Source organism: Pseudophryne corroboree, chromosome 2 (genome assembly GCF_028390025.1).
Source record: "Pseudophryne corroboree isolate aPseCor3 chromosome 2, aPseCor3.hap2, whole genome shotgun sequence".
Taxonomy (NCBI): Eukaryota; Metazoa; Chordata; class Amphibia; order Anura; family Myobatrachidae; genus Pseudophryne; species Pseudophryne corroboree.
Window position 1 is genome coordinate 630,105,810 of NC_086445.1, and position 13,439 is coordinate 630,119,248.

The following is a 13,439-nucleotide window of genomic DNA, read 5'->3' on the forward strand; positions in this document are numbered from 1 at the left end:
GAAAATAAAGCTATCTATTGGGTTTCACTAAAAAGTCCATTGGAAGACTTGACTATTGTTGTTAAAAGACATAGGCATTCATATTATAGAGCCACAAACCTCACTAGTAAAATAAAAACATGATAACATGGGATTCGAACCAATGACAGTCTTAATTTGATAGTGCAAACCCAACACCTTACTAACTGTGCTAACCAGACTGTGAATACCCGACACACAATTTATCAGAGATTTAAGTGAATAAGCTACAGTGTCCAAGGTACTAAACATAATATATTCTATGGGGTGTCATAAGCAAGTCATTAGAATACTTTCCTACTAAATTTATAAGACATAAGCATTCAATATTTGAGTAAACAAAGAGAAAATAAAGCGATCTATTGGGTTTCACTAAAAAGTCAATTGGAAGACTTGACTATTGTTGTTAAAAGACATAGGCATTCATATTATAGAGCCACAAACCTCACTAGTAAAATAAAAACATGATTACATGGGATTCGAACCAATGACAGTCTTAATTTGATAGTGCAAACCCAACACCTTACTAACTGTGCTAACCAGACTGTGTATACCAGACACACAATTTATCAGAGATTTAAGTGAATAAGCTACAGTGTCTAAGGTACTAAACATAATATATTCTATGGGGTGTCATAAGCAAGTCATTAGAATACTTTCCTACTAAATTTATAAGACATAAGCATTCAATATTTGAGTAAACAAAGAGAAAATAAAGCTATCTATTGGGTTTCACTAAAAAGTCCATTGGAAGACTTGACTATTGTTGTTAAAAGACATAGGCATTCATATTATAGAGCCACAAACCACACTAGTTAAATAAATACATGATAACATAGGATTCGAACCAATGACAGTCTTAATTTGATAGTGCAAATCCAACACCTTACTAACTGTGCTAAACAGACTGTGCATGCCTGACACACAATTTATCAGAGATTTAAGTGAATAAGCTACAGTGTCCAAGGTACTAAACATAATATATTCTATGGGGTGTCATAAGCAAGTCATTAGAATACTTTCCTACTAAATTTATAAGACATAAGCATTCAATATTTGAGTAAACAAAGAGAAAATAAAGCTATCTATTGGGTTTCACTAAAAAGTCCATTGGAAGACTTGACTATTGTTGTTAAAAGACATAGGCATTCATATTATAGAGCCACAAACCACACTAGTAAAATAAAAACATGATAACATGGGATTCGAACCAATGACAGTCTTAATTTGATAGTGCAAACCCAACACCTTTCTAACTGTGCTAACCAGACTGTGCATACCAAATGCACAATTTATCAGAGATTTAAGTGAATAAGCTACAGTGTCCAAGGTACTAAACATAATATATTCTATGGGGTGTCATAAGCAAGTCATTAGAATACTTTCCTACTAAATTTATAAGACATAAGCATTCAATATTTGAGTAAACAAAGAGAAAATAAAGCTATCTATTGGGTTTCACTAAAAAGTCCATTGGAAGACTTAACTATTGTTGTTAAAAGACATAGGCATTCATATTATAGAGCTACAAACCACACTAGTAAAATAAAAACATGATAACATGGGATTCGAACCAATGACAGTCTTAATTTGATAGTGCAAATCCAACACCTTACTAACTGTGCTAACCAGACTGTGCATACCAGACACACAATTTATCAGAGATTTAAGTGAATAAGCTACAGTGTCCAAGGTACTAAACATAATATATTCTATGGGGTGTCATAAGCAAGTCATTAGAATACTTTCCTACTAAATTTATAAGACATAAGCATTCAATATTTGAGTAAACAAAGAGAAAATAAAGCTATCTATTGGGTTTCACTAAAAAGTCCATTGGAAGACTTGACTATTGTTGTTAAAAGACATAGGCATTCATATTATAGAGCCACAAACCACACTAGTAAAATAAAAACATGATAACATGGGATTCAAACCAATGACAGTCTTAATTTGATAGTGCAAACCCAACACCTTTCTAACTGTGCTAACCAGACTGTGCATACCAAATGCACAATTTATCAGAGATTTAAGTGAATAAGCTACAGTGTCCAAGGTACTAAACATAATATATTCTATGGGGTGTCATAAGCAAGTCATTAGAATACTTTCCTACTAAATTTATAAGACATAAGCATTCAATATTTGAGTAAACAAAGAGAAAATAAAGCTATCTATTGGGTTTCACTAAAAAGTCCATTGGAAGACTTCACTATTGTTGTTAAAAGACATAGGCATTCATATTATAGAGCCACAAACCACACTAGTAAAATAAAAACATGATAACATGGGATTTGAACCAATGACAGTCTTAATTTGATAGTGCAAATCCAACACCTTACTAACTGTGCTAACCAGACTGTGCATACCAGACACACAATTTATCAGAGATTTAAGTGAATAAGCTACAGTGTCCAAGGTACTAAACATAATATATTCTATGGGGTGTCATAAGCAAGTCATTAGAATACTTTCCTACTAAATTTATAAGACATAAGCATTCAATATTTGAGTAAACAAAGAGAAAATAAAGCTATCTATTGGGTTTCACTAAAAAGTCCATTGGAAGACTTGACTATTGTTGTTAAAAGACATAGGCATTCATATTATAGAGCCACAAACCACACTAGTAAAATAAAAACATGATAACATGGGATTCGAACCAATGACAGTCTTAATTTGATAGTGCAAACCCAACACCTTACTAACTGTGCTAACCAGACTGTGCATAACAGACACACAATTTATCAGAGATTTAAGTGAATAAGCTACAGTGTCCAAGGTACTAAACATAATATATTCTATGGGGTGTCATAAACAAGTCATTAGAATACTTTCCTACTAAATTTATAAGACATAAGCATTCAATATTTGAGTAAACAAAGAGAAAATAAAGCTATCTATTGGGTTTCACTAAAAAGTCCATTGGAAGACTTGACTATTGTTGTTAAAAGACATAGGCATTCATATTATTGAGCCACAAACCACACTAGTAAAATAAAAACATGATAACATGGAATTCAAACCAATGACAGTCTTAATTTGATAGTGCAAACCGAACACCTTACTAACTGTGCTAACCAGACTGTGCATACCAGACACACAATTTATCAAAAATTTAAGTGAATAAGCTACAGTGTCCAAGGTACTAAACATAATATATTCTATGGGGTGTCATAAGCAAGTCATTAGAATACTTTCCTACTAAATTTATAAAACATAAGCATTCAATATTTGAGTAAACAAAGAGAAAATAAAGCTATCTATTGGGTTTCACTAAAAAGTCCATTGGAAGACTTGACTATTGTTGTTAAAAGACATAGGCATTCATATTATAGAGCCACAAACTACACTAGTAAAATAAAAACATGATAACATAGGATTCAAATCAATGACAGTCTTAATTTGATAGTGCAAACCCAACACCTTACTAACTGTGCTAACCAGACTGTGCATACCAGACACACAATTTATCAGAGATTTAAGTGAATAAGCTACAGTGTCCAAGGTACTAAACATAATATATTCTATGGGGTGTCATAAGCAAGTCATTAGAATACTTTCCTACTAAATTTATAAGACATAAGCATTCAATATTTGAGTAAACAAAGAGAAAATAAAGCGATCTATTGGGTTTCACTAAAAAGTCCATTGGAAAACTTGACTATTGTTGTTAAAAGACATAGGCATTCATATTATAGAGCCACAAACCACACTAGTAAAATAAAAACATGATAACATGGGATTCGAACCAATGACAGTCTTAATTTGATAGTTCAAACCCAACATCTTACTAACTGTGCTAACCAGACTGTGCATACCAGACCCACAATTTATCAGAGATTTAAGTGAATAAGCTACAGTGTCCAAGGTACTTTACATAATATATTCTATGGGGTGTCATAAGCAAGTCATTAGAATACTTTCCTACTAAATTTATAAGACATAAGCATTCAATATTTGAGTAAACAAAGAGAAAATAAAGCTATCTATTGGGTTTCACTAACAAGTCCATTGGAAGACTTGACTATTGTTGTTAAAAGACATAGGCATTCATATTATAGAGCCACAAACCACACTAGTTCAATAAATACATGATAACATAGGATTCAAACCAATGACAGTCTTAATTTGATAGTTCAAACCCAACATCTTACTAACTGTGCTAAACAGACTGTGCATGCCTGACACACAATTTATCAGAGATTTAAGTGAATAAGCTACAGTGTCCAAGGTACTAAACATAATATATTCTATGGGGTGTCATAAGCAAGTCATTAGAATACTTTCCTACTAAATTTATAAGACATAAGCATTCAATATTTGAGTAAACAAAGAGAAAATAAAGCTATCTATTGGGTTTCACTAATAAGTCCATTGGAAGACTTGACTATTGTTGTTAAAAGACATAGGCATTCATATTATAGAGCCACAAACCACACTAGTAAAATAAAAACATGATAACATGGGATTCGAACCAATGACAGTCTTAATTTGATAGTGCAAACCCAACACCTTACTAACTGTGCAAACCAGACTGTGCATACCAAATGCACAATTTATCAGAGATTTAAGTGAATAAGCTACAGTGTCCAAGGTACTAAACATAATATATTCTATGGGGTGTCATAAGCAAGTCATTAGAATACTTTCCTACTAAATTTATAAGACATAAGCATTCAATATTTGAGTAAACAAAGAGAAAATAAAGCTATCTATTGGGTTTTACTAAAAAGTCCATTGGAAGACTTGACTATTGTTGTTAAAAGACATAGGCATTCATATTATAGAGCCACAAACCACACTAGTAAAATAAAAACATGATAACATGGGATTCGAACCAATGACAGTCTTAATTTGATAGTGCAAATCCAACACCTTACTAACTGTGCTAACCAGACTGTGCATACCAGACACACAATTTATCAGAGATTCAAGTGAATAAGCTACAGTGTCCAAGGTACTAAACATAATATATTCTATGGGGTGTCATAAGCAAGTCATTAGAATACTTTCCTACTAAATTTATAAGACATAAGCATTCAATATTTGAGTAAACAAAGAGAAAATAAAGCTATATATTGGGTTTCACTAAAAAGTCCATTGGAAGACTTGACTGTTGTTGTTAAAAGACATAGGCATTCATATTATAGAGCCACAAACCACACTAGTTAAATAAATACATGATAACATAGGATTCGAACCAATGACAGTCTTAATTTGATAGTGCAAACCCAACACCTTACTAACTGTGCTAACCAGACTGTGCATACCAGACACACAATTTATCAGAGATTTAAGTGAATAAGCTACAGTGTCCAAGGTACTAAACATAATATATTCTATGGGGTGTCATAAGCAAGTCATTAGAATACTTTCCTACTAAATTTATAAGACATAAGCATTCAATATTTGAGTAAACAAAGAGAAAATAAAGCTATCTATTGGGTTTCACTAAAAAGTCCATTGGAAGACTTGACTGTTGTTGTTAAAAGACATAGGCATTCATATTATAGAGCCACAAACCACACTAGTAAAATAAAAACATGATAACATGGGATTCGAACCAATGACAGTCTTAATTTGATAGTGCAAACATAACACCTTACTAACTGTGCTAACCAGACTGTGCATACCAGACACACAATTTATCAGAGATTTAAGTGAATAAGCTACAGTGTCCAAGGTACTAAACATAATATATTCTATGGGGTGTCATAAGCAAGTCATTAGAATACTTTCCTACTAAATTTATAAGACATAAGCATTCAATATTTGAGTAAACAAAGAGAAAATAAAGCGATCTATTGGGTTTCACTAAAAAGTCCATTGGAAAACTTGACTATTGTTGTTAAAAGACATAGGCATTCATATTATAGAGCCACAAACCACACTAGTAAAATAAAAACATGATAACATGGGATTCGAACCAATGACAGTCTTAATTTGATAGTGCAAACCCAACACCTTACTAACTGTGCAAACCAGACTGTGCATACCAAATGCACAATTTATCAGAGATTTAAGTGAATAAGCTACAGTGTCCAAGGTACTAAACATAATATATTCTATGGGGTGTCATAAGCAAGTCATTAGAATACTTTCCTACTAAATTTATAAGACATAAGCATTCAATATTTGAGTAAACAAAGAGAAAATAAAGCTATCTATTGGGTTTTACTAAAAAGTCCATTGGAAGACTTGACTATTGTTGTTAAAAGACATAGGCATTCATATTATAGAGCCACAAACCACACTAGTAAAATAAAAACATGATAACATGGGATTCGAACCAATGACAGTCTTAATTTGATAGTGCAAATCCAACACCTTACTAACTGTGCTATCCAGACTGTGCATACCAGACACACAATTTATCAGAGATTCAAGTGAATAAGCTACAGTGTCCAAGGTACTAAACATAATATATTCTATGGGGTGTCATAAGCAAGTCATTAGAATACTTTCCTACTTAATTTATAAGACATAAGCATTCAATATTTGAGTAAACAAAGAGAAAATAAAGCTATATATTGGGTTTCACTAAAAAGTCCATTGGAAGACTTGACTATTGTTGTTAAAAGACATAGGCATTCATATTATAGAGCCACAAACCACACTAGTAAAATAAAAACATGATAACATGGGATTCGAACCAATGACAGTCTTAATTTGATAGTGGAAACCCAACACCTTACTAACTGTGCTAACCAGACTGTGCATACCAGACACACAATTTATCAGAGATTTAAGTGAATAAGCTACAGTGTCCAAGGTACTAAACATAATATATTCTATGGGGTGTCATAAGCAAGTCATTAGAATACTTTCCTACTAAATTTATAAGACATAAGCATTCAATATTTGAGTAAACAAAGAGAAAATAAAGCTATCTATTGGGTTTCACTAAAAAGTCCATTGGAAGACTTGACTGTTGTTGTTAAAAGACATAGGCATTCATATTATAGAGCCACAAACCACACTAGTAAAATAAAAACATGATAACATGGGATTCGAACCAATGACAGTCTTAATTTGATAGTGCAAACATAACACCTTACTAACTGTGCTAACCAGACTGTGCATACCAGACACACAATTTATCAGAGATTTAAGTGAATAAGCTACAGTGTCCAAGGTACTAAACATAATATATTCTATGGGGTGTCATAAGCAAGTCATTAGAATACTTTCCTACTAAATTTATAAGACATAAGCATTCAATATTTGAGTAAACAAAGAGAAAATAAAGCGATCTATTGGGTTTCACTAAAAAGTCCATTGGAAAACTTGACTATTGTTGTTAAAAGACATAGGCATTCATATTATAGAGCCACAAACCACACTAGTAAAATAAAAACATGATTACATGGGATTCGAACCAATGACAGTCTTAATTTGATAGTGCAAACCCAACACCTTACTAACTGTGCTAACCAGACTGTGTATACCAGACACCCAATTTATCAGAGATTTAAGTGAATAAGCTACAGTGTCTAAGGTACTAAACATAATATATTCTATGGGGTGTCATAAGCAAGTCATTAGAATACTTTCCTACTAAATTTATAAGACATAAGCATTCAATATTTGAGTAAACAAAGAGAAAATAAAGCTATCAATTGGGTTTCACTAAAAAGTCCATTGGAAGACTTGACTATTGTTGTTAAAAGACATAGGCATTCATATTATAGAGCCACAATCCACACTAGTTAAATAAATACATGATAACATAGGAATCGAACCAATGACAGTCTTAATTTGATAGTGCAAATCCAACACCTTACTAACTGTGCTAAACAGACTGTGCATGCCTGACACACAATTTATCAGAGATTTAAGTGAATAAGCTACAGTGTCCAAGGTACTAAACATAATATATTCTATGGGGTGTCATAAGCAAGTCATTAGAATACTTTCCTACTAAATTTATAAGACATAAGCATTCAATATTTGAGTAAACAAAGAGAAAATAAAGCTATCTATTGGGTTTCACTAAAAAGTCCATTGGAAGACTTGACTATTGTTGTTAAAAGACATAGGCATTCATATTATAGAGCCACAAACCACACTTATAAAATAAAAACATGATAACATGGGATTCGAACCAATGACAGTCTTAATTTGATAGTGCAAACATAACACCTTACTAACTGTGCTAACCAGACTGTGCATACCAGACACACAATTTATCAAAAATTTAAGTGAATAAGCTACAGTGTCCAAGGTACTAAACATAATATATTCTATGGGGTGTCATAAGCAAGTCATTAGAATACTTTCCTACCAAATTTATAAAACATAAGCATTCAATATTTGAGTAAACAAAGAGAAAATAAAGCGATCTATTGGGTTTCACTAAAAAGTCCATTGGAAAACTTGACTATTGTTGTTAAAAGACATAGGCATTCATATTATAGAGCCACAAACCACACTAGTAAAATAAAAACATGATTACATGGGATTCGAACCAATGACAGTCTTAATTTGATAGTGCAAACCCAACACCTTACTAACTGTGCTAACCAGACTGTGTATACCAGACACACAATTTATCAGAGATTTAAGTGAATAAGCTACAGTGTCTAAGGTACTAAACATAATATATTCTATGGGGTGTCATAAGCAAGTCATTAGAATACTTTCCTACTAAATTTATAAGACATAAGCATTCAATATTTGAGTAAACAAAGAGAAAATAAAGCTATCAATTGGGTTTCACTAAAAAGTCCATTGGAAGACTTGACTATTGTTGTTAAAAGACATAGGCATTCATATTATAGAGCCACAATCCACACTAGTTAAATAAATACATGATAACATAGGAATCGAACCAATGACAGTCTTAATTTGATAGTGCAAATCCAACACCTTACTAACTGTGCTAAACAGACTGTGCATGCCTGACACACAATTTATCAGAGATTTAAGTGAATAAGCTACAGTGTCCAAGGTACTAAACATAATATATTCTATGGGGTGTCATAAGCAAGTCATTAGAATACTTTCCTACTAAATTTATAAGACATAAGCATTCAATATTTGAGTAAACAAAGAGAAAATAAAGCTATCTATTGGGTTTCACTAAAAAGTCCATTGGAAGACTTGACTATTGTTGTTAAAAGACATAGGCATTCATATTATAGAGCCACAAACCACACTTATAAAATAAAAACATGATAACATGGGATTCGAACCAATGACAGTCTTAATTTGATAGTGCAAACATAACACCTTACTAACTGTGCTAACCAGACTGTGCATACCAGACACACAATTTATCAAAAATTTAAGTGAATAAGCTACAGTGTCCAAGGTACTAAACATAATATATTCTATGGGGTGTCATAAGCAAGTCATTAGAATACTTTCCTACTAAATTTATAAAACATAAGCATTCAATATTTGAGTAAACAAAGAGAAAATAAAGCTATCTATTGGGTTTCACTAAAAAGTCCATTGGAAGACTTGACTATTGTTGTTAAAAGACATAGGCATTCATATTATAGAGCCACAAACTACACTAGTAAAATAAAAACATGATAACATAGGATTCAAATCAATGACAGTCTTAATTTGATAGTGCAAACCCAACACCTTACTAACTGTGCTAACCAGACTGTGCATACCAGACACACAATTTATCAGAGATTTAAGTGAATAAGCTACAGTGTCCAAGGTACTAAACATAATATATTCTATGGGGTGTCATAAGCAAGTCATTAGAATACTTTCCTACTAAATTTATAAGACATAAGCATTCAATATTTGAGTAAACAAAGAGAAAATAAAGCGATCTATTGGGTTTCACTAAAAAGTCCATTGGAAAACTTGACTATTGTTGTTAAAAGACATAGGCATTCATATTATAGAGCCACAAACCACACTAGTAAAATAAAAACATGATAACATGGGATTCGAACCAATGACAGTCTTAATTTGATAGTTCAAACCCAACATCTTACTAACTGTGCTAACCAGACTGTGCATACCAGACCCACAATTTATCAGAGATTTAAGTGAATAAGCTACAGTGTCCAAGGTACTTTACATAATATATTCTATGGGGTGTCATAAGCAAGTCATTAGAATACTTTCCTACTAAATTTATAAGACATAAGCATTCAATATTTGAGTAAACAAAGAGAAAATAAAGCTATCTATTGGGTTTCACTAACAAGTCCATTGGAAGACTTGACTATTGTTGTTAAAAGACATAGGCATTCATATTATAGAGCCACAAACCACACTAGTTCAATAAATACATGATAACATAGGATTCAAACCAATGACAGTCTTAATTTGATAGCGCAAACCCAACACCTTACTAACTGTGCTAAACAGACTGTGCATGCCTGACACACAATTTATCAGAGATTTAAGTGAATAAGCTACAGTGTCCAAGGTACTAAACATAATATATTCTATGGGGTGTCATAAGCAAGTCATTAGAATACTTTCCTACTAAATTTATAAGACATAAGCATTCAATATTTGAGTAAACAAAGAGAAAATAAAGCTATCTATTGGGTTTCACTAATAAGTCCATTGGAAGACTTGACTATTGTTGTTAAAAGACATAGGCATTCATATTATAGAGCCACAAACCACACTAGTAAAATAAAAACATGATAACATGGGATTCGAACCAATGACAGTCTTAATTTGATAGTGCAAACCCAACACCTTACTAACTGTGCAAACCAGACTGTGCATACCAAATGCACAATTTATCAGAGATTTAAGTGAATAAGCTACAGTGTCCAAGGTACTAAACATAATATATTCTATGGGGTGTCATAAGCAAGTCATTAGAATACTTTCCTACTAAATTTATAAGACATAAGCATTCAATATTTGAGTAAACAAAGAGAAAATAAAGCTATCTATTGGGTTTTACTAAAAAGTCCATTGGAAGACTTGACTATTGTTGTTAAAAGACATAGGCATTCATATTATAGAGCCACAAACCACACTAGTAAAATAAAAACATGATAACATGGGATTCGAACCAATGACAGTCTTAATTTGATAGTGCAAATCCAACACCTTACTAACTGTGCTAACCAGACTGTGCATACCAGACACACAATTTATCAGAGATTCAAGTGAATAAGCTACAGTGTCCAAGGTACTAAACATAATATATTCTATGGGGTGTCATAAGCAAGTCATTAGAATACTTTCCTACTAAATTTATAAGACATAAGCATTCAATATTTGAGTAAACAAAGAGAAAATAAAGCTATATATTGGGTTTCACTAAAAAGTCCATTGGAAGACTTGACTATTGTTGTTAAAAGACATAGGCATTCATATTATAGAGCCACAAACCACACTAGTAAAATAAAAACATGATAACATGGGATTCGAACCAATGACAGTCTTAATTTGATAGTGCAAACCCAACACCTTACTAACTGTGCTAACCAGACTGTGCATACCAGACACACAATTTATCAGAGATTTAAGTGAATAAGCTACAGTGTCCAAGGTACTAAACATAATATATTCTATGGGGTGTCATAAGCAAGTCATTAGAATACTTTCCTACTAAATTTATAAGACATAAGCATTCAATATTTGAGTAAACAAAGAGAAAATAAAGCTATCTATTGGGTTTCACTAAAAAGTCCATTGGAAGACTTGACTGTTGTTGTTAAAAGACATAGGCATTCATATTATAGAGCCACAAACCACACTAGTAAAATAAAAACATGATAACATGGGATTCGAACCAATGACAGTCTTAATTTGATAGTGCAAACACAACACCTTACTAACTGTGCTAACCAGACTGTGCATACCAGACACACAATTTATCAGAGATTTAAGTGAATAAGCTACAGTGTCCAAGGTACTAAACATAATATATTCTATGGGGTGTCATAAGCAAGTCATTAGAATACTTTCCTACTAAATTTATAAGACATAAGCATTCAATATTTGAGTAAACAAAGAGAAAATAAAGCGATCTATTGGGTTTCACTAAAAAGTCCATTGGAAAACTTGACTATTGTTGTTAAAAGACATAGGCATTCATATTATAGAGCCACAAACCACACTAGTAAAATAAAAACATGATAACATGGGATTCGAACCAATGACAGTCTTAATTTGATAGTGCAAACCCAACACCTTACTAACTGTGCAAACCAGACTGTGCATACCAAATGCACAATTTATTAGAGATTTAAGTGAATAAGCTACAGTGTCCAAGGTACTAAACATAATATATTCTATGGGGTGTCATAAGCAAGTCATTAGAATACTTTCCTACTAAATTTATAAGACATAAGCATTCAATATTTGAGTAAACAAAGAGAAAATAAAGCTATCTATTGGGTTTTACTAAAAAGTCCATTGGAAGACTTGACTATTGTTGTTAAAAGACATAGGCATTCATATTATAGAGCCACAAACCACACTAGTAAAATAAAAACATGATAACATGGGATTCGAACCAATGACAGTCTTAATTTGATAGTGCAAATCCAACACCTTACTAACTGTGCTAACCAGACTGTGCATACCAGACACACAATTTATCAGAGATTCAAGTGAATAAGCTACAGTGTCCAAGGTACTAAACATAATATATTCTATGGGGTGTCATAAGCAAGTCATTAGAATACTTTCCTACTAAATTTATAAGACATAAGCATTCAATATTTGAGTAAACAAAGAGAAAATAAAGCTATCTATTGGGTTTCACTAAAAAGTCCATTGGAAGACTTAACTATTGTTGTTAAAAGACATAGGCATTCATATTATAGAGCTACAAACCACACTAGTAAAATAAAAACATGATAACATGGGATTCGAACCAATGACAGTCTTAATTTGATAGTGCAAATCCAACACCTTACTAACTGTGCTAACCAGACTGTGCATACCAGACACACAATTTATCAGAGATTTAAGTGAATAAGCTACAGTGTCCAAGGTACTAAACATAATATATTCTATGGGGTGTCATAAGCAAGTCATTAGAATACTTTCCTACTAAATTTATAAGACATAAGCATTCAATATTTGAGTAAACAAAGAGAAAATAAAGCTATCTATTGGGTTTCACTAAAAAGTCCATTGGAAGACTTGACTATTGTTGTTAAAAGACATAGGCATTCATATTATAGAGCCACAAACCACACTAGTAAAATAAAAACATGATAACATGGGATTCGAACCAATGACAGTCTTAATTTGATAGTGCAAACCCAACACCTTTCTAACTGTGCTAACCAGACTGTGCATACCAAATTCACAATTTATCAGAGATTTAAGTGAATAAGCTACAGTGTCCAAGGTACTAAACATAATATATTCTATGGGGTGTCATAAGCAAGTCATTAGAATACTTTCCTACTAAATTTATAAGACATAAGCATTCAATATTTGAGTAAACAAAGAGAAAATAA